This window comes from Arvicanthis niloticus, chromosome 3, assembly GCF_011762505.2.
Source record: "Arvicanthis niloticus isolate mArvNil1 chromosome 3, mArvNil1.pat.X, whole genome shotgun sequence".
Classification (NCBI taxonomy): domain Eukaryota; kingdom Metazoa; phylum Chordata; class Mammalia; order Rodentia; family Muridae; genus Arvicanthis; species Arvicanthis niloticus.
In genome coordinates, this window is record NC_047660.1 from 82,616,721 (window position 1) to 82,639,353 (window position 22,633).

Below are 22,633 nucleotides of genomic sequence, written 5' to 3' on the forward strand. Positions count from 1 at the left end.
GTTATGTGAGTAACTCAGAGTCCTCCACATCCCTGAGATGAATTTGGGATTGTCTCAGTTTTTCATTTTAGTAACACTGTGTCTACTCATATCACTACGGTTTTAATTTGTGTTTTTCTAAAGGCAACAGGGTGAAGTATCTTTTCATGATCCTCTTGGCCCTTTTGGGGGGGGGTATTAAAAATATCTGTCAACTCTTTTACACATCCTTAAGTTAGAAATATTTGGCTTTGTATTTATGAGTTGTGTGGATGTCTTATATGTCCTGGACACAACTTTAAAAGACATTTCCTCACAGTTGGTGCTTGATAGTCATTCATTTTACAACAGCATCTTTGGAGAATGCTAGTCTTTCTTTGCTGACCTGGCTGTACGAGACTTGCAGAGACTTGCAGGGTTCTCGTTCCCTGCTCCTTGCCTTCAGGAAGCGTCTCCCTTACAAGCATTCTGGTCTGCACTGCTCCTTACCAAGAACACCCAAAGTGGCTTCTGAGTGTGCACTACAGTTATTCATCACTGTGAATGTGCACTACAGTTACTAGTCGCTGTGAGTGTGCACTCTGGTTATTCATCACTCTGAGTGTGCACTCTGGTTACTCATCACTCTGAGAATGCACTCTGGTCACTCATAGCTGCTGCCTGTGCTGGGCCATTCTGTCTCTTCAAGAGTTCTCACTGGCTTGCTTCTGGATTTTGAGCTGAGTATATGGAAAAAGCACAGGGCAGTCTCCTGCTGGGATCTCAAGAGGTGCAGTAGCTGCACCAGGGGACATTTATATTGATTTCCAGGAATTTCTTCTGGCTTCTTCTGTTCCTTCCTGGACAGGAGTTTTCCCTCAGGGATTGGAGTAGCTCTTCCTCTTCTAGCCTCTGCCTGCTTTACCTACAGGCATCACCTGAGGTGAAAAGTTGCTAGTACCTCTCAAAGAACCAACCAGTGTTCCTTTCAAAGAGAAACAGCACAGAAGCTCAAGACCTAGAATGGCATTTCAGTAAAACAAAGAGCTCAGCACTCCCATCAAAAGGTCTCTCTCTGCTCCATACCCTTCTCCATATAATGCGTTGGAGACACCTTTAATTTGGTACCTCTCCTGGTCCCACTACACCACTTAGGCCCTGGACTTCTTTGATTGAAGTGGAAAGGAAGGCAGGGAAGGCCTCTGCAGAGACCTCAAAGGGCACTTCTGGCATGAGCCCTCCTGTCACTATGCAGTACTAACACTACTACTTATTTCTTCAAAACTCTTCTTTCCACTTACAACAGTGGGTAACAACCTTTCCATCATCACTGTCATCCTAGGACTAGATGCTTCAGAAGCATCTGTTATGGCTAGGTGACCATCACATCACCAAACCTTAGCACAATGCGAGGCACAAACCAGACAACCTGTAACTACTAAATAAGGATACGAGAGCCTTCCCATGGTAGAGAGTTACAAACTCTTGGAAGGAAGAGCCCACGCCTTCTGCACCTGCCCAGCATTCTTCACACGTACTAGAAAGATGGATCAAATGCAGCAGCCATGCACCCTGACTTCAGCTCCTCAGCAGCTCCCATGCGGGACCTGAGTGCCAGGAACAGAGAATGAGTACATGCTCTGTAAAGCAATGACCATGACGGTCAAGTGCCTGTCCCAGCTCAGCCCACCCTGAGGTCAGCCACTGCAGGTCATGGTAAACACACATCTCTGTCAGAAGGCTGGCTATCATTTCCATGGTCCCAAGTACATCACCAACGCTCCTCAGACACTTATACATTTATTTAAAGAAAAACATAAAAAAAAAAAAAAGTGATCTTTATAGAGGAACAAAGAGAAGAAGATAGAGAACGTTCCAGAAGGCATTTCTAATTTGGACTGGTAACCTTTTGAGATAAGGCATGAAAAAAGTGAGACATTCAACTCAACTTCCTTCTGTGTGGGGCATGGGAGAGGCTCTGCCCTCATTCTGGAAACAGGTACAACCCAGGTGCTGGAGTTTGTGTAGACAAGGACTAGTTCCCAGCAAGAAGAGGTTCCTGATGAGCACATGTGTGCTGGCCTGCAGAGAAGCCCAAGACCTAGCCTTGTGCACCAAGGGAAAACAGTAGGAGAGGCTGGCCTCTGGGAAAAGCCAGAAAGGGGAGGGGTTCAGGGGTCCTGGGAAGGATGCTTGTGCAGGGTTGGAAGCTCATGGTAGTGAGGGGTAAGCTGGGGAAAGCCATGAGGGGACTAGAACACCACAAGGATCTTAAATGTCACACTGTGTGACCATCCAGACAGTAGTCTAAGCAGCAGAGAGCCAGTGATGTCAAAACTGTCTCTGAACTCCAGGCAGTAACAGCTCCAAGGACAGGTTTTGGCACCAGCAGAAATCTAGGCTGTCTCCACAACTGACATGCTCCTGCAATTCCCAGCCACCATGGGCCATGCAATCAAAGCTCCATGCTAACAACAGGGCAGCCAGCACCTGGGCAGCCTTGGCACTTGGCAGCCCTCTCATGTCCTCCCATCTCCAAAGTTCCCTATAAATTAACAATTGAGGCTGATCTCCCTGCTGGGTGGCAGGAAGTTATGGGGAGCCTTCAGTTTATCAAGTCAGAACAGATCAGGAAAGCTGCTATCTTCAAAAGGAGATTCTTATGACTCAGAGGACATGCGTAGCAGCTGAGAGTTATAGAAGGCAGGGTTGCAGTCATGGGGCTTCTGGTTAGCCCCTCCTAAAGAATACTCAGGGGTGGGAGAGATGGTTCTACAGGGGTACACAGCCTCCTTTCCATGGAGTTTACACATGAAGTTATCACTTACGCATTTTGGTCCCCTGAGGCCACTGAAGCAACGTGAGGGGTGGAAAGGGAGTGATCTGCTGCCTGTAGTAGCTGATTCTCACTAGTACAGGGAAACTGCATCCAAATACTGGAGGCAAGCAGGGCGTGATTGGAACCCAGCTGATTATCTAGAGCACTGGTTCTCAGCCTTCCTAATGCTGAGACCCTTTAATACAGATCCTCAGATTGTGGTGACCCCTAACCATAAAATTATTTTCTTTGCAAATTCATAACTGTAATTGTGCTACTGTTATGAATCATAGTATAAATGTCTTATATGCAGGATATCTGATATGTGACCCCTGTGAAAGCATGGTTCAACTATCTTTCTACTAGACCCACATGTTGAGAACCACAATTCTAGGGCATTTCAATGCTTCTATGCCAGACAGTAGAGGTTAATGTGAAACTTTAGCAGCCAAAACCAGGTAAGAGGCTATGGTGGCCCCCACACAATTCAGCTACTGAGAGGTTGAGGCAGGAGAATTGCTTAAGCCCAGGAGATGACATATGGTTAGAATAACATACTCAGTTCCTAGAACGAAAGAAAGGAATGGGTGTAGAGAAAAGGTCAGGGGAGGGAGAGCTGATGATGTGGCAAAGACCAGGACAAATACAAAATATAATGGAAAGAAAATATAATGGAAAATATAATGTCTATTAGCCCATCGTAGCTAATTATAGAAATGAGAATATTAGCAACTTGCAGGTTTACTTTATTTTTATATATGCATTTTGTCTCTCTGTTAATCTTTTTCTCCTCTATTTCTTACATTGATTTTATACACAAGTTGCTGAAAATTAACTTAGTTAACTTATCGAAGTATGACTTAGTGTTTAGGTAACAGAATTCTCAGTGGCACTACGACTAAATTTGAAGAAGTGATATAGTCAGAGAAGAATACAGTAGCTCCTGGAACTCTGTACATCCTTATTTGCAGGAGTGGCAAGAACTTTGCTTGCAATAAAGACAGCTCCACCTTGGTGGGTAGCAAAAATTATGGTGTTCCATGGAAGTTCAAACATGTTCAAAGGAAATACAGATGAAAGCCAAGAGAGTGGGCAAGTGCCAGCTACTGATCCCTTGCCTCTTGACTCCAAATCACCCATTGTGCTGGTTCCATAAAGATGTATCTAGCCCTTTTAGATATTTCCCTGGCACAATGCTAAGCTTTACCAACAGAGGATTCTAGGAAGGAACTGACTGAAGGGAGTACATTATTTCCTGATCCCGACATGCTTGCTCAACAAGTTCCTGCAACATATGTGAGGTCTCCAGTACCCAGAAGTACCTGAGTGCTCTCCACAGCATCCCTGCCCTCTGCTCTGGACATGTTCTAAACAGTGCCTTCAGTGAGACAGCTCCCAGTGAACAACTTTCCTTAGTGTGCTATGGGGCAGATTGCAGGCAAATTTCAAAGGTGTGACATTCAAGCAAGTTCTACCAGAACAGAACCAAGGTGACTTTTCTATCATCAGCAGGGCACCGCAATAACATCTCCTCCACTGTCAGTGGACCACAGCCAAGACTTGTGCAACAAGCTCTGGTCCTTGGCTCTGGAGGATGCATTTCTGGAGCACTCCAGCTCTTTACTAAGGGTAATGTATACCCTCTGTCCTCTGCCCTCTGCCCTCTGCCCTCTGCCCTCTGCCCTCTGCCCTCTGCCCTCTGCCCTCTGCCCTCTGCCTTGTCTTCTCTGGAGTTCGATTTACTTCTTACTAGCCACTCAGTACTTAGGCTAATCTCATTATGGTTAACAATTTTATAAAATTTTGGCTTTTCAAATTACTATGTAGCCAGGAGTAAGATTCAGTACCCTAGCCATAACAAAAAGATGCAGGAAAACTTTTGACACTACAATGGAAGGAAAAGTATCAAAAAGGCATCAGCTTAGCCCATACAAATGCTGGGAGCTTTCTGTAGGAGTTTTTGGTCTGATCAGAAGTCACTTCAACTATTGGGTTGTTGAGTCTCAGAAGGAATTCACGGTGTCCTCAAAACTACCCCACACACACAGTTGGTACTGACATTTCCAAAGGTCTCTCACATACTGCCTTGTTTGAATCCATGGACACCAACTGATAGCTGTGCCAAGAACACAGGTAGGATAGAAGAAGCAGATGCTGAGGACATGCCTCTCTTATAGTAAATGACCAACTGCCAAGTGTGGATTAACTAAAACATCTGGCCTCTTACTCAGGTCCTGAGCTTTTCTCACTAACTTTGCTGGAAGATAAGTAAGAAATGTGGAAAGAAGAAGAAAGGAGGAGGAAGAGGAGGAGGAGGAGGAGAGAGGGGGAGAGAGAATATAAAGTGGGGTGAGTTGTGAACAAGGCCAATTTCTTTTATGTCAAAAGGGAAATGAAACTTCAATGTTAAGACTTTGACACAAAGCATAGAAAAGTCTTAATATCCCTGTCTTGGAACCTGTAAGCAGTTTACACAGCAGATTAATTTACAAGCTTAAGTTCCCACTCTTAGGATTAGCTACATCAAAGCAATTCAGTTGCATTCTGTATGCAGAAGCAATCCATACAGAAGCAGTTGTCTTCTTAGCTATACAACCCATTAGCTTATGGCTTTACAAGAGTCAAACTTGAGATGTGTCTTCTAGTCGTGCAGTCCCAGCTATGAAGCTGGGTGGAGGTGTGGTCTGACCATAAAGAATAAAAAGAACCATGGTACCTTCTTGCCTTAACCATCTAAAAGACTGGGAGAAAAAGAGGGGATGGGGGAAGAGGATGGGGATTGCTTTCAAATACCTAACAGCAGAGAGTGAATCCACGGAACAGTACATTAGTAAAGTAACCTTTGAGAGAAGGCAAATCTCTTCTACCAAGGAACTCCCCATAACTGCAGCTGCTTCTGTCTTAAGTACATGCTGGGATATGGAGCAGAGATGAGATGCCCCAAAGCAGAATGCCAAGGTCCCACCGAGTTGAGGAAGTGGACTGGATATGGGGAACCTGAGGTCAGTAGACATTATACAAGAAAGAATCCACATATTCCTTTAGTCTTGGTTGAGAAGTAAGTCACTGTGTGAAGCTAAAACTCTGTGAAGCTAAGCAAAAAGCAGCCTTACTACTGAGCTAAAGCTTCAAAGGAAGGAAGGAATCCCAACAGCTGGAGCCCAGAAACTGTTGATCTCCTGGACTTTTGAGAGCCCAACAAAGAGGAAAAGCATCAGTAGAATGTCAAGTGTAAGTGTTAACTGCCAACACAGCATTACCCATGTTCCTTAAAGGGAGCCTCAGATGTTCAATTACATATTCACAATGCCCAGCACACATACACAAACTACGAAAATTACCATGAAGAGATAAGTGGGAACAATAGCAGGTTTTTTTTTTCTTTCTTTCCGTTTCTGTTGTTTGCTAGTTTCATGTAATGGAGACAGATCTGGAATGATGAGGTCAGCAAGATGTAAAACCAGCTGTTAATATTTTATTCAGCAATTTAAAAACACACAGAGTTAAAAGGGAACATAAGATGTTTAAGGGAACAAGATTTCTAGATGAAGATGTCCAAATATGTTTTATGACTTGAAAGACTTAACATTAGACTATGGCAGACACCAGGTGAATAAAACTCACAGTGCTAAGATAGGTCAGAGACAAGTTTTTGTAAATCGAGTTTTGTTTTCTGTTTTTTTCTTTATTCTGTGTGTTTGTGTGTGTGTGTGTGGGTGCATGTGTGTACATATGTGCACCTATGTCACGGTGTTTGTATGGAAGTTTTGGTCCTCAACTTTTATTTAGTTTAATATGGGGTATCTTTTTTTGGCTACTGCATATGCTAGACTACCTGGGTTGTGTGTTAGCCTATTTTCCACTACTATAATGAAATACCCAAAGCTGGGTAATGCATAAAGAAAAGAGATTTATTTAAATGCCTAGTTTAAAAATCTTCCAGAAGATTCTTCTGTTTCTGCCTCCCATCAAGCAATAGTCAAGCTTGGATTACATGTTCATGCCATACTACCAGCCTTTATGTGAGCTCTGCGAATCTGAATTAAGATCTTCATGTTTGCATGGCAGGTGTTTTTACTCACAAAACATCTCACCAGCAGTAAGTAAAGTTTTATGAAAATATCTGGGATTTTTGTTTTGTTTTGGGTTTTTTGTATATATTGTCTTTGGATTCCTCTTTGGCATGATGGAGGAGCTAAGCAGCTGTTAAAAAAAAATCACATGACCTGCAAGGATATTGTATTTATTACTTTGTCCTTTTCGTGAAAACAAAAGTTGCTCTCCTTATTCAGATAAAATGCTGAAATAAATAGTAAAACCTAAATTACATCTGGAGTCTCCTGGACAAGTGCTACCATAAAACTAGATAAAATAAATTTTAGGACCAAGAACATCATCTGAGACACGAGATAGACACTTCACAATGATGGAGTCAGCGATTTGCCAAGAAGACCTGACATCCAGGGCTTGAGTGTATGTCCTAAGAATGTGTGTGTGGGAAGTTTGGTTCCTAATGTGACAATGTTAGAAGTGTCAGGACCTGTGAGAGGCAGAGCGCAGGGGTAGACCTTAACTCACTGGAGGTAGCCCCTTTTTTTGGAAGAGATTAACATAGCTCTTGGGGAATTCCATTCATCTCCTGGCTTATTTCACCCTGCTATTTCTCCATTGTGGTACTGTTGCCACGGAGTCCATTCCAGAGCCAACACCATGCTCTTGACACTTGTAGCCTCTAAAACTAGGCGTTGAAATAAATCTCTTTTCTTTGTACATTACCTAGCTTTGGGTATTTCATTATAGTGGTGGAAAATGGGCTAACACACAACCCTAAGTACATGCTGATACATTAGCAAAGCTTTAAAATACAAGAGACAGAAGTGGCAGCATGAGAAGATAAATCCACAACTCCAGTTGGGGAACTTGAGCATTCCTCCCTCTGTGGTTAATAAAACAGAACAAAGGAAATCAGAACACTCGTATTAACCAACTTGATTGAGCTTTCAGGAACTGATATTTACAAATGGTCTAGCCAAGAAACCCTATTTTCAAGTTAATAGATAGCATTAACTGAGACATGTGATGTGCCAGGATGTAAAACAATTATCAATGAATTTAAGATGTTTCAAAGAATGGTAAAGAATGTTCTCTGATCATAACAGAATTTGTTTAAGTACCAACAACATATCTGGAAAATTCCAAACATGTAGGGATTTAGAAGCTCCATAGTCAAAAAAGGAAAAAAGTAAGAGAATGGTTTGAATGGGATGGAAATAGTCTATGAGAGAAGCAGCAGTGGACATGAGCTAGGACACAATTAACACAGTCCTAGAGCAGCGGGTCTCACCCTGATGCTGCGACCGTTTAACACAGTTCCTCATGCTGTGGTGACCCCAACCGTAAAAGTATTTTCATTGCTACTTTGTAACTATCATTTTGCTGCTGTTATGAATCATAGTGTAAATATCTATGATTTCCAATGGTCTTAGTGACGCCCGTGAAAATGTTGATCAACCCCAGAATGGGTCCCAGAATGTGACCCACAGACCGAGAACCACTGGCCTAGAGGAAAGCTTATAGCCAATGTTCTGGAATTTAAAAATGAAAATATAAGACCAATTATGTAAAGTTCTGACATAGAAAAGATGACCATGTTAAACCCAAAATAAATAGAAGAAATGGAGTAAGAGTACTATCAAAAATGAATAAAATGAAATGGGCAGACACAGAAAAACACTAAAATACACTAAAACATAAAGGCGTTTTCTTTCCCCTTAAAGTCAAGTAAACATTCAATTCAATACCTAGTTGGTCAGCAGAAAAATACAAAAAAAAAAAAAAAAAAAAAAAAACAAACAAACAAAAAACAAAAAACAAATTACCAATACCAGAAAACATAACTATAGAACCTATAGCCTCTGCAAATATAGTCAGAAAATACTGTGAGGTTACACCAATGTAGTTGATGACCTAACAAATAGGAGGGAAGGAGGCAGGGGTGGGGGACCCCCTTCAAAGATACAAGCTTCCAAAGCTCAGCTGGGAAGAAGTAGAAAATCTGGACAGTCCTACATCTATTTTAAAAATCAAATTGCTAATTAAAATTTTTCCATAAAAAAACCCTCCAGACTCAGATTGTTTGACTAGTAAATTTTGTCAAACATTTTAGGATGCAGGAATGCCAATCTTACCCAAAGCCATTTGAAAACTAGAAGCAGAAAGCACACTTGCCAACTCATTTAATGAAGCCAGAAAACCAGAGACATTTAAAGAAAGAAAACCACAAACCAACATGCCATATGTCCACATGCACTAAAAAAAAATCCTTAACAAAATATTAACAAATTAAATTAAATGATATATAACAAGAGTAATCCACCACAATCAAGTAAGATGTATCCTAGGAAGACAAGATGTATTTAACACTTAAAAGCAAATGTTATTCCCTATAGAAGTAAACTAAAAAAAGAAAACTATATGGCTGTTTTAGAAATGTATGGGGAAATACACACACACACACACACACACACATGAAAAAGCAGTCTAAATGGAGGAGCTATATAGAAAGAGCGAGCCCATCCCAGAAATAAATAAATAAAAATGTAAAATAAATAAATAAGTAAAATATTTTTAAAACATATAAACTTCAATTCACATACAACTTATGTATTACTTAAAAACAGATTATACATAGAATAATACAACCATGAGCCTGGCTTGTCAGCCCTGCTCTAAGGGGGAATCTATCTATAGGTCCATCCCATTGCTGGTAGAGTTTACTATATGCAGTGGTAAGACTGAGGTCCACTTTACTACAAGCTGTCAGCATTGGCTGCATTACCAACTCCACTCTGCACCTACGCAGCCAGCAACGCGGGGCCTGATTGTTCTCTTATTAGTGCTGGGTTGGCTTCTACTCCCTCCCTTTCTCAATTTAAGGATATATGAGTGCTAACTCTGGGTACACCTGCTGAACCTTCCTAATTAGTCAACTGATCAGCAAGTTAAATTCCATCTGCAAGTCCCTTCTGCCCTGCAGCATCACACACTCACAGATGTGGCACCAAGGAGGCACCTTCCTTCCGTATCATAGGACCCGGTATTTCCAATCCTTACTACTTTCCCCAAGACAAAGACAGTTATATAAAATATTCATGGCAGTTTTGTTTCTAAAAGCCAAATACTGTCCATTAGTTTTCATAACCAATACAATGTTTCTTAATGCTTCAACCCAAAGACACAGCAATAGTTTGGAGAATAAAAATTTGTTCTGTATGGAGGACATTGCTTAATGGGGAAAGCATTTGCCACATAAGTGTGAAAACATGAGCTCAAATGTCCAGAAGCCATATTAGACAGGATGTAGCCGTGTGTGTGTGTGTGTGTGTGTGTGTGTGTGTGTGTGTGTGTGTAATCCCAGCACTCCTAATACAAACTGGGAGGTGGATACAGGAGACTTTGCAGTAGCTTACATGTCAGCTAGCCTGGCCTACATGACCCTGTTTGAAATACAATGGAAGGCAAGGGCCAATGCTTGAAGTTCTTTAATCTCACATGTGCCCATATCCACATACGCCCATGTACGCATCAACACACAAGAGATAAAAACTATGAATTGACCTTATAGTGCTATGTCACACAGCAACAAGATAAACAAACTTCTAATAAACATGCAAGAACACATTCTGAATCTTTTCATTTGTATGAAACTCTGGGAGGAACAAGTCTAGCCTACAACAGGAAAAGTCATCTCAGTGTTTGCCTGGGTCAGGAATTAGCGTAGGATGGTAGCTAGACTGAGAATGACTCCCATGGGCTTATGTGCTTAAATGCTTGGCCCCAGTTAGTGGAACTGTTTGGGAAGGATTAGGAGGTGTGGCCATGTGGCCTTGTTGGAGGAAATGTGTCACTGGGGTAGGCTTGGAGGTTTCGAAAGCCCATGCCAGGCCCACTCTCACTCTCTGCTGGTGGATCAGGGTAAGCCTTTTCTCCAGCATCAAGCCTGCCTGCCTGCCAGCACACACCCCACCAAGATAATAATAGACTAATCCTCTTAAACTGTAAGCAAGCCCCCAACCAAATGCTTTGAGAGTTGCCTTGGTTGTGGGTGTCTGCTCACAGCCACGAAACAGTGACAGCGACAGTTAGGGACTAATTGGATAGAGGACCAGGAAAACTATCAGCGAGAAGATGTTACATACCTTAACTGGGGTGACTGTAGAAATAAACACATTTGTCAACACTCAAATCTGCACACACACACAAGGTACTGTATGTAAATTACACTTCAATAAAGTAACCTAGTGAAAGTCCCTTCCCCATGTGCTTGTGGGAATCAGACCTCAAACCATGCATGACCTCTGGTGACTGCATGTCTGCATCCTCTGGCCTGCTGCTGTGCCTCCAGTCAGGGCCTCAGCTTCTCTTTCCCACGTCTCTGCCCTTGCTCTCATTTTCTCCAACAGTCGAGGCTGTCAGGAGAACGGAGTCCCACTAAGGTGTGTGGCAATGATGCAGATGACTATCGTTCACTATAATTGAAGGTAATTCATGTTGTCACATCTGCTGTAACCAGAGGTCACATCTCTGGAGTCAGAGATGCTGTTCACGTTAACTGTAACTGACATGGTGTCTCTCCTTCAGGCAAAGCCTGCCCCAGTCTCGGCTTTCTTCACTTCAGGTTCCAGCACCGTCATCAGGATCTCTGTGCTCTTTCCTTAAGTGAAAAATGACTAAGCGGTCAAATTTCCTTCTTCCAAAAAGAAGGAATATCATGCCAGCCAACTATGTATGACTACAACACTGATTTCAGCACTTTGCACCTATTATTGGGTCCAAAAGTACCTGTCTATTGACAGTTAACAGTGCAGTGTGCTCTGTTTCCCAGCCTTTGCCCCTGGGTCCATTTAAAAATCTAGGTAGATATAGAAACAAACAGGCCCCAAGGCCCAGCTCCCTAGAGCCTTGCTCAGGGAGTGATTGGGGCAGCTCTGGGGAGAGGGCGGGCACTTCAGGAAAGCAAGGTGCCTTCATCATCCCAAGGGGCTGAATCCTGGGAGCCAGGGCCTCCAGGGAGACAACTCCCAGCTCTGAGGCCTGGCACTGCAGGCTCAAGGCCACACGGACTCTCTGTTTTGATCTGCTCTTGGTAAGTCTTGTGCTTGGGAGAAGAGACTAGACCTGCCTCCTAATGCTAGCAGGAACATCAATCAGGGTTGTATCTGTAAAAGTTATCTGAAAATCACAAGTGCCCAGTATGCTTCTATTTTAAACTCCAGGTGGTCATGCTTTAAGGTAGGATATAAACTTCTGGCTTGCTACAGTCTCTGTCATTCAAACAAAGGCCTTAATTGCTAACTGAGGCCTTAATTTTTTTTTTTTTAACCCATCTAGCTTCTGAAAAGGTACTACAATTCATGTCATAAAAACACTATATGTTTAATACTCTAGCTAAAAGCTATCCAATATTCAGATTTTTTTTTTTTTTTGGTCTAGTTACCTGTCGGTGTGATGAACAAGTAGACCACTTAAATTACTTTCAGTCTTTCTGTCAACAACCATTAATGAACCTAGGAGTTTACATCCATTTGGGCTCATGGTCACACATGCTTAGAAGAGGTGAACGTTCTTTTGAGGGGCCAGAAGGTAAGACTCCATTGCCTCCCTGGGAACTGGACACTATACCAGGCATACACAGAAGCCTTCCATAGTGGGCTCATAGCACATGACAACAGCTGGTGTCTCAATAATCTCCCTACCTAGAACCATGCTCCTCACCACGGCAACTGTTGTGTGGTATGTTGGATGTCATTTATTTCTATAAGTATGTAAAATTAGCTACTGCATTTTCTTTTACTTTTTAAAATTGGCTTTTTATCTATATCTAAGGCTAGCTTTGCTATATAGCCCAGGCTAGCTTCCAACTCATGATCTCTCTGCCTTAGTCTCCGAGTGCTGGGATCATTGTGTATATGTACTACTGTGACAGACATGTTTTGCTTATATTTTTAAAATCAGCTCTTTCAAGGTTAGCTCTTTAAGGAGGTCCTTCTTGCACATACGTATGATATGTTTTCTCCTAGAGAAGAAGAAAGGGAGAGTTACAGCACCATCCCTGTGAGGTGGATGAATATACCAGCCTCCTTCCTGAGTGCAACAGCTATCGTAAGAAGCTACTCGTGACATGCAATCAGTGATAGCATCTACCCCAATGCTTTGCCCACAAAAGACCACAGAAAGGGCCACAGTCCTATATACAATACCACAAAGTGAAGTCAGTGATTGTTCTGCATCTTTAGATTTGGGGCAGTACCTCCTAGCAAAGGGGCAAAGTCTGTTCTTATACTAATAGCAAGGGGCATACTTCACCCACAACGTAAACAGAAATTCTTCCATAAGTACAAATGCTCCTTTATAGTTAAAAAGCACTTTCATGTGCCCCATTAAATAATCTACCTTGTGGCATCTGAATAAAGATGTTCTAGCTGTTTGTGATTCACATCTAAGACCAATAAAACCAAACCAGCTGCCAGATGCAGGTCCAAGCACTGATAAGGAAGGACCCATTCTGGCCCATTACTGGTCTCTTACTGGGACAACACTGAGTAGGAGTGAGCCAGTAATTAGTCAATGACACATTCAAAAGTATTTCATTTGAATTCCGACTTGACAGACCAGTACCCTGTTTCTTTTAGCACATAGCCCAGGACTGTTCCCCAATTGGAAGGTTCAGAATGGCTCTCCATGAGCTGTCTGTCCACGTGCTGACCAGTTATCCAGGTGCCTGGTCACTGACATCCTGCACTGCTTGTTCCAACTGTGGGTTCCATTTTTATCATGGGAACCTAATGTGATGCAAACCAGGATCCCCAAATTACCTATTCCCAACTCCCTTATCGCCCGTTCTCACTTCCCACTCCTCACCCTGTTAAAGAGTCTCCATTGTCACAGGCAAGGGAACCAGTCAGCAGGTAACAACTGACCTCAATACGAAATGGAGCCAAACTCTCAGTCCCAAGCTTCAGGTGCCTGACACTACTGAGAACTGCTTTCATACAAATCTGCTTATGCAGTTTCTTTCATGTTACCCGATGGAAGTTTATTTAAATGTACACATCTGCTGTCAGATCCTCTATTAAGTCCTCTGTGCGTCATAAAATCTAACCCACTGACTGCCAAGCCATGCCAGTGGAGGTTCCAAAACACTGGTCCAAAAATCAGAGTAACATAAAAATATTTTGTGGAGGAAAAAACAACAACAAAAAATTTCCCTTTATGCCTCCTTTTCCCTGTTCCACAAAATTCTGATATGATAGTCTTAAAATAAATCACAAGATAGAGATTTTGGAGTTTCCCAAGAATTTTAATATACCACTAAGCTATGGTATCACTGTGTGGTCATTGGGTTCTTGACCACTGCCAACCTTTCTGGGCCTATGTGAGTAGGACTTATAGCCATAGCCTCATCCAGCATGCCCTGTCTCCTTACTCCTGTCATTAAGAGTGTTGAATGTTTTAAAATTTATAAACCATTCTCGTCTAACTTAGAGAACCAAACGGCATCTCACCATCTATAACTACTAAGTGCCAAGCATGACTCTAGGAGACTGAATTATTAAAAAAGTCACGTAAATCTCCCCAGCAAGACCCCAAGGTGAAGGCTTCATATTGGGTCTTGTTTTAAAAATGAGGAGTCTGAGTACAGAGAGGCCACAGAACTTGCCCAAGGCCACACAGTTAACATTAGAGGAGGTGTTCCAGCCCCAGGTGCCCAGCTTCAAAGCTGTGCTCACGGTGCACAGCACCTTTCAGGATGATCATGAGTGAGTGAAGGTGACAGGCCCGAGTTCATGCAGAGAACAAGACAAAGTCTGCCCATTCAGCGTGTTTGTGCAGGTCCCTTATCTAACTGGCACAGGCTAGCAAGCTCCTGCTCACTGGTCACACTCCTTCGACAGCGGGTACAGCTGAGTTGCAGGCTGTAGTGTCATATTCAGGTCTAGGTACAGAGCCAGGACAGAGAGCAGTTTTGGTTTTGTGTAAATCTGTACTTTTCAGGGAACCTTCCCCACCACTCCAGGGACCTTACCTGTACCACAAGGGCTGAATATGACACAATGTCCTGTAACTCAGCTGTACCCTCTGTTGAAGAGGGAGTGTGACCAGTGAGCAGAAGCTTGCTAGCCTGCACTAGCAGCTTGCTAGCCTGCACTAGTTAGGTAATGAGAGTCTGGAGACAGAGGCAAGCACCAGCGTGCAGACAGTCCCAGCACTCAGAAAGCTCAGCAGTACAAAAACTGTGAGTTCAAGGCTGGCCTGGGCCATGTAGCAAAGCCCAATGGGAAAAGGGAGATAGAGAGAAGGGGAGGGGAATGGGGGAAGAGAACAGGGGAGGGAGAAGAGTGAGGGACTAGAAATGGAAGGAGCTAAAGAAACCAAGATGAGAAAAGGCAGCCAGTTTTTCACCTTACACACAAGGGCTCCAAAGCTTGGCTGAGGAGAGAAGTGAAGGAGAAGAGGAAAGGGAAGGGAAGGGAAGGGAAGGGAAGGGAAGGGAAGGGAAGGGAAGGGAAGGGAAGGGAAGGGAAGGGAAGGGAAGGGAAGGGAAGGGAAGGAAAGTCTCTTGAAGAATGAGCTAGCTCCCAGAACAATGGGCTGTTATCAAAGGGGCTGGCCCTTCACAGCCACAGGCTGCACTGCTCACCATGTGACCCTTCTTGAATATGCTGTGATGTCACAAGACCTTCATGAAGCTAGGCAGAATGTGCCACACATTTGAGCCCCCAAAACTGTGAACTAAATGAATTTTTATTTGCAAATTGCTCACACTCAGGTATTTTAACGACAGTAATAAAATCCAGAAGCAACAACCAGCGGATGAGTGATGCATGGAAAAGGAGCTTCCCATAGTCACAAACTACTTCATACTGGGCACAAGCCAGAGCTCAGAGACTTGGGTCTTACGTTACCATCAGTGCAACATCTTCCTAAACACAATCACCCTGCTGGTAACAATGGCTTCTACCAGGGCAAAAGCTGCTGGCTCTGGGCAAACAAACAAACTGCAAGCTAGTTGATGAGGTTCTAAGTAGTCACACATGATCATGTTCCAAAAATGGTTTAGGACAGCAAAACTGGGCTAATACAGTAAAAACTTTGCCATCAGCAGTGTTAGAAACATGATCTGCTTTAAATGTATGTTTTAAAGGCTGCAGTAGGGCACAACATCTAAGCTGACAATCTCCACTGGACTTGGATAACACAAGTTAAACTCCTGCCTCTCCATACCATTTCAGAGGGGCATGAACAAGCTTGCCTCTGGGAGCTGGTTTACATCTAATATGGTGGTGAGATTCCATAGTATAAAGATCAAACAAATATGAAAAGCTCCTTCCACCATGCTTAGCACATAGTAAGTCAGAGCCAGCAGCGGCAGCAGCAGCAGCATTGTCACTAACAACCTGATATAGCATTTCCTCTATGTGGTCGGGAAAAATCTGTAGTCTATAACAGAACCGTACTCTCAGGGATGACTTGAGTTGGCAGGGCTTTTCCTCTCCTGAAAATCTTCCAGCTATTTTAGAATCCTACAGCTTCTAAAATCCCAGGATTTTGAGAATCCTGGGTCTCAATTTTAATCACTCTCCTGCTTTCTCCTTTACTTCTAGACCAGAGAGAAGCAGATCTTGGCAAAGTGGATAGGCTTGCAGAGATGTGCAGAGATTACAGAAGTGGGTTTAGTATTGTGATTTCTTCACATTTCAAATTTGAGAACCTTAATACACATGAGAGAAAGCAAAGCTTGATTTGTATTGAAGAAAAAAAAAAACATAGCCCCCTTTGCACAGTGATGATTATCCACAGGGTGTGGAGGCTCTGGGCATGCCTGCAGTATCATGATCTAAAGTCGGGCAGCAGTTTTATAAAATGCCTAACAAGAGGGCTTACTTAGCCTTCTTGTTAGGGGACACAAACATATGCATCAGATAGTTCTTTCATCACACCTGACTGAAGAAGCAGGCTGGAGCTGCTAAGCTGTTGAGCCAGGGTCCTGGAAGCGTGGGAAAGGAAGAGTCTAAAGGTGAAGTGAGAGCTGAAGGAAGGGCACGCCAGGCTGCATGTGTGCATGTGTGTGTACAAGCATGCACATGTGTATGCACGCATGTGTATATGTGTGTGCATGTGAGTGTGTATGTGTGTATGTGAGCATGCACGTGCATGTGTGAATATGTATATGCATATGCATTCATGTGTGCACATGCATGTGTGTGCATGCCTATACATGCATGCATATGTGTGCATGTATGTGGGTGTGTGTATGTACATGCATATGTGTGTGGGAGCACATGTGTGGGTGTCTGTGTGGGTGTGTACTATACATTTTGTATAACACTGTCTATCTTAACCACTCATAACTCATTTATGTGGAGTGTGGGGTGTAATGCTGTAGAGCAAAGAGGAAATTTCCCTTATGACTTGCAGTAATCTTGCTGCCTCTTATAGGTCAGCCACCCAAAAGTAAGGAGCACATCTGCCTCTCTTGCAATCCTCCCACACAATAGCTGTGTAACTGGTGAGTGGACAATGTATCCCCTGCCACACACAGGTATAAGACATCCTAATGAACACACTGAAATGCTTTGTCATTGCTGCTGGCTGAGACTCATATTCTGCAAGGACTTCAACTGTTCTGCCATTTATCAGTGCATGTCTGTGCTGGTTAGTTTTTGTCAGCTTGACACAAACCTAGGCATATCTCATCTAGAATCTTAGAGGGAATCTTAACTGAGAAACAGCTCCATAGGACTGGCCTACATGCAAGTCTGTGGAATATCGTCTTGATTAATGACTAATATGTTAAGGCCCCAGCTCACTGTGAGGGGACCCACCACTGTGTCTGTGGTTATATAAAAAGATATAACGAGCAAGCCAGTCAACAGTGCTCCTCCATGACGTCTCCTTCAGTTCCTGCCTCCAGGTTCCCAGCTTTAGTTCCTGTACTAACTACCCTCAGTGATGGAGGGTGACCCAAGAGTTTTAGGTGAAACAAATCTTTTTCCTGTCCAAATTACATTTGGGCATGGTGTTTTATCACAGCAATAAAAACCTAACTATGACAATGCCTTTGTGCATACTACCCTTGTCACCTCAATTTCCCTGACTGCACCCACGTCACCGATTGTGAAGACCAATTAAATGAAGACTCATATACTTTTGAATATGACCCCCAAGCACAGCTCAAGTGTGAGCCCTGTAGCTCCTATTGATAACCCTAATATTCTACCCATGGGGTTTGATCAGAAGTGTGTGTGTGTGTGTGTGTGTGTGTGCCTATTCAAGCATGCATGTGTGTGTGCATCTTCAGGCTTCTGATTCATGGGAAATAATTTTTTAAAAAAATTAACAAAAGCTTGTTTCCACTAAAGGAAAAAGAAAAGCTCTCTGAAATTCAGAGTTCCTCAACGGGTGGGATAAGATGGGGTCAGATGGAGAGCTTCCTAGAGGTGGGCCCTCAGAATCACAAATTCAACCCAGGGACACATCCAGGCACCCCCAGTTCTGAGTTTACCGTCTCTACTTGCACATATACAGAATTTCCAAGGGCTGTAAAGCTGGTTCCTTCTATGCCTCAGTAATCTCAGAGCAACTGAGCAGACTGCCTCGTCTAGCTGCAAATAAGCATGAGCCATTTCAGCCTGATTAGTCTGTCTGAACCTGTAAACAGCTGAAGGCAGCTTTCAGGATTAGGGTGGACATCTCATCTTGGGTACAGTGCACCACGGGAAGGATGAGTTTCCTTGTGCCGTGGTACTTTCTGGGAAAGTAGTGGGCTTTCCCACAGATGAGGCAGGAGCATATGGAAGGGTCAGACTCAGGCCATTAGGAACTTCTTCCTATGCAAGTTTCTATACCTGCTAGTGTTTTAGTTGGACTGCATCATTCAGTTATTGCTTGAGTTAAGGATTCTCTGCCAGTTTTATACATTAGGAAACTGAAGCATCAAGATATTAAGTAACCAATCAGTGTCTCGAATCTGGTTATGTTAGAGCAAGGATTCAAACTCAGGTATATCTGACTCCCAAATTTCAACTCTTAACTATTCGGTTAGTTTATTATCAAATTTTATCAGTTTTGGAGCTGGGTACAGTGACTCACCTCTACAATCCCAGCACTTGGAAGGCTGAGGCAGAAGGATTTCCATATGTTCCTGGCCAAGGTGGACTACAAGTTAAGTCTGCCCCACCTCCAAATTTTTCTAAGTTTTTATATCTTAAAAAAAATGGAAAGACTTTGTAAGTTCTATCAATGTTTTGTATAGTCCATAATTCAGCAATTATTCTTGTGTGTGTGTGTGTGTGTGTGTGTGTGTGTGTGTGTATGTGTGAATGTGTGTGTGCCTATGCCACATATGTGTTAGTACCCTCAAAGGCCAGACAAGTACATCAGGTTCCCTGGGATTGGACTCACATGTGCTTGTGATCAATCCCATGTTGCTGTTGGGAACCCAACTCCATGACGTCTTGAAGAAAAGCAAGTGCTCTTAACCACTGAGCCATCTCTCCAAGCCCATACTTAAGTTGTATTCTAATGGATAACCAATGGGTCTGCATGACGACTTGGCTCCCCCAATATACTCAGTGTGATCAGTGGAGTGGACCAAAGAAGAAAACCACCAGTGTTTCTACCAGTGCATGAGTAAAATGGAGCACTCATTCCCATGACTCATTATGGACTCAGTAAGACAGGTGTGAAAGACTCTGCAGTATGATAAAGACATGTGCAGCACATTACTCAGTGTGAGAGGACACGTTTTAAATGGTCCCATTCCCATCACTTACAGTTTGCTGAACTGTTTATCTATTCTATGTGATCTGAAATGAACATGGTTCCACTTAAAGTTATCTTAAGCTAGTATGAAAAGGGAAACACAGGCAGAGACATCCTAGAAAAGAAGCTACTATATCAAAAACCAGAAGTGCTCTGTGATAGAGCACTTGCCCAGAACTTTAAGTTCTGTTCCCTAGACCAAAAGAGGAGGGGGAGGGAGGAGCCTATGCAAAGGCTCAGTGGGTAAAGGCACTTTGACCAAGCCTGCTGACCTGAGTTCTATCCCAGGTACCTACAGGGAAAGTAAGAACCAATTCCCACAAGCTATTCTCTGACACCCACACTCTTACCCGGCATGCACACCCACATACACACCCAAACATAACAAACAAACAAGTCAAATATTGCTTTCTGTGAAAAGAAAAACTGCTCACAATCCATGTATGCAGCTTTCCACCAGGAACACAGAGGCAGTACTAAAGGCACAAAAATAACTGGTAAATCTGGCCAATCTGGCCACCTAAAACTTACTTCTCTAACGAGATGATCTGCCTAAAGAAAACTGTCAAATGGCTCAAAGCTTAGTTATCTCAGAGCCCAAGATAGGTCTTTCCAGATGACTTGGACAGTCACAGAGCTGGACCAAGACCAGGTTTGTCAGCCCCCGAGGTAGCCATGCCCCTCTCTGCCTGTCTTTACTGAGTAACAAACGTTCACTCTCTCACCCAGGTAGCCCAGGGATTGACAAGGCAGCCCTTTGGAACCAAGCCTTTCTTCTAGCTTGGTAGAAAAGTAGAGACAAGCCAAGACCTATGGGAAGGATATTAGAACCAACACAGAACAGCACAGGCTTTCCCCAAAAACTCATCAACAGAGATTAATTCAAAAGCAAGCACTAATGTCTACAGTAAACTTTATTACTTATTAATCATATGCTGACAATACGTCACAGCAAAAACTGACTTCTGTTATTCAAACTGATAAGCATCTTTCATTTTCAACTGAAAGTCCAATTGATACCTCCCCCCCCAACCCCCACCCCCAAAGAACACTGTTCAGTTTCTCTCTAAAGACCTAGCAGGATGTGACGCATGCCAAACTGCCAGAAAATGGCACGCTAAGAGAAAGTAATTCCAACTGTTGGTCTCTGAAAGCACCTCAGCCCCTGAATTACAGCTGCACTTCTGAGCCTCAGCCACTGAGTAAGCAGCCTCTAGAACGAGGGGCTAGAGCTCTTAGCATGCTTTTCTGGAGCTATGACAAGCTCAAAGCAGCAGAATCACAAAGACACATGCAGTGGCGAGTCCTCTCAAGGATGTGGGTGTGACAGCCGTCTGAGTAAGGCAGAACTGGTCCCCAGATTCCCACAGATCCCACCCTTCCTATTTCCAGGTGCTGGTGATCTGGAGTGATGGCTCTGCCCTCAGAGTTCTGCTGTCTTGACTACACCATGCTCCCCCAGCTTTGTTACATTTCCTTCATTCTGTGTCAGTCACCAGCCAGCAGCATCTCTGGGTGATGTAGTCATTTTGTTTATGGGTTACCCCTCTCCCTAATTAACAAAAGCTTGAAAGGAGCAGAATTATTTTTGTTGATCTTCACTGAGATTTCTTTTTATTCATTCAATGCTATATCCCCAGTGCCCAGACAACATCTGGCACATGGAAGGCCCTTGAAGGCTCATGGGGGTGGGGGGCACAAGAGGACAATGTTTGTGGTGTATGCACCGCTCATCAAGTTCATGGGCAGCAAGGTGATATCTATCTCTTCCTAGGGTTTAAAGCAGCAAGTGACTAAACCTTGTTCCTTTTAGGATGAATCAATTCCATATCTGGAAAGACACCCCAGGAGATGGAGCAATTGTATGCCGACACCAGCCTGAGCTGTTGACAACAGATGCCCCCATTTAGTAACACATTTTCTATGCACACTCCAGCATTCCCATCCGTCCAGCCCATCTGCTTCAATCACCTCTGGACACATGTCACAAGGTGTCCTCTTCACTGATTGAGCATACGTCCTCATGAGCACTAGGCTAGACTCTAAAAGAAGAAGCCAGAAAACATTTTCTACGTGTTTTGGTTTTTTCTTGAAATCTTACCCTGTACCCATCTCTCCGCTACAAAGTCAACTGTGCTCTGGGGAGACAGTTGGCATGGGAAGAGACTCAAATCATGGTGAAGTGGGTGAATGAGGGAGGGGTGGGAACCCTCAGATATATGGTTCTGGCTTGAGCCAGTGGTGGCCAGGGGAAGCAGACCCGGATGCTGAATGATGTGTGGGAGAACAGAAACGTGAGGACATGAGGTAACTCTGTTTGCTCCTTCACACACCCAGGCCTCAGACATGAGCCTAGATTGTGAGTCAGAGTCTAGGAGTGGAACAGTTCTTATTGGCTTCCAGTGCCTCCAGTGTCAATCCTTGTTTTCCAAGTGAAAATATTCTTGCTATCTGCCCTGAAACCCTCTCACTGCCTCTCACTGGGGGTCTTCTTGTGACAAACATTTGCATTCTCCAGTGAGTAAGCTGGCTGTCACAGACCCCACTGCCCACTTGAACATAGACTCAAACTAAAAAGGTCACCCCCTCCCATTAAACAGCTGTCTCTAATGCTGGATTCAACTAATACACCATTTAAAGAGCTAAACAACTAACTTCACTAAAATAGACAGTCAACAGACAGAGAACACAGGAAAGCTAAGAAAAGGCACCAATAGGAAACAAGAGGCCCCTGAGGCTGTGAAGGAGTAAGTGCTGTCTGCTGTGCACAATTTCTGACCAAACAAGGTGATCTGATATTCAATTTTCATAACTAGGGAGAAAGATGACAGGCAGGCAATCAACATGCCTCTTGGGACTTCATGATCAGATCAGAAGTCTTCACATCTTGACCAGAGGAATAAGACTGGGATCCCCACAATACCCATAAGGTGGCTGCTGCATACAAACAACTGTGGAGAACAACAAAGGATTCAGGAGGCCCACTGCGCTCTTGCACGGAAAGAGCTGTGCTGTAGGCTGTCCGTCTCCAGC

The 22,633-nt window shown here is 43.5% G+C and overlaps 1 protein-coding gene and 1 long non-coding RNA gene across 22 annotated transcripts in view; one reads left to right on the forward strand and one right to left on the reverse strand.

The window, feature by feature from the left end:
* The window catches only part of Cacna1d (calcium voltage-gated channel subunit alpha1 D), a 428,745-nt gene that overhangs the window by 181,968 nt on the left and 224,144 nt on the right, over positions 1-22,633 (reverse strand). The window lies entirely within an intron of this gene.
* LOC143441603 (uncharacterized) lies at positions 11,697-21,665 on the forward strand. Of its 2 annotated transcripts, XR_013109166.1 has the most exons (5): positions 11,697-11,921; positions 12,269-12,418; positions 12,856-12,937; positions 20,993-21,115; positions 21,414-21,665. It is a non-coding gene; the product is annotated as an uncharacterized LOC143441603 (long non-coding RNA). The 2 variants fall into 2 exon arrangements; XR_013109167.1 differs by lacking the exons at positions 12,269-12,418; positions 12,856-12,937 and having other exon boundaries at positions 20,993-21,665.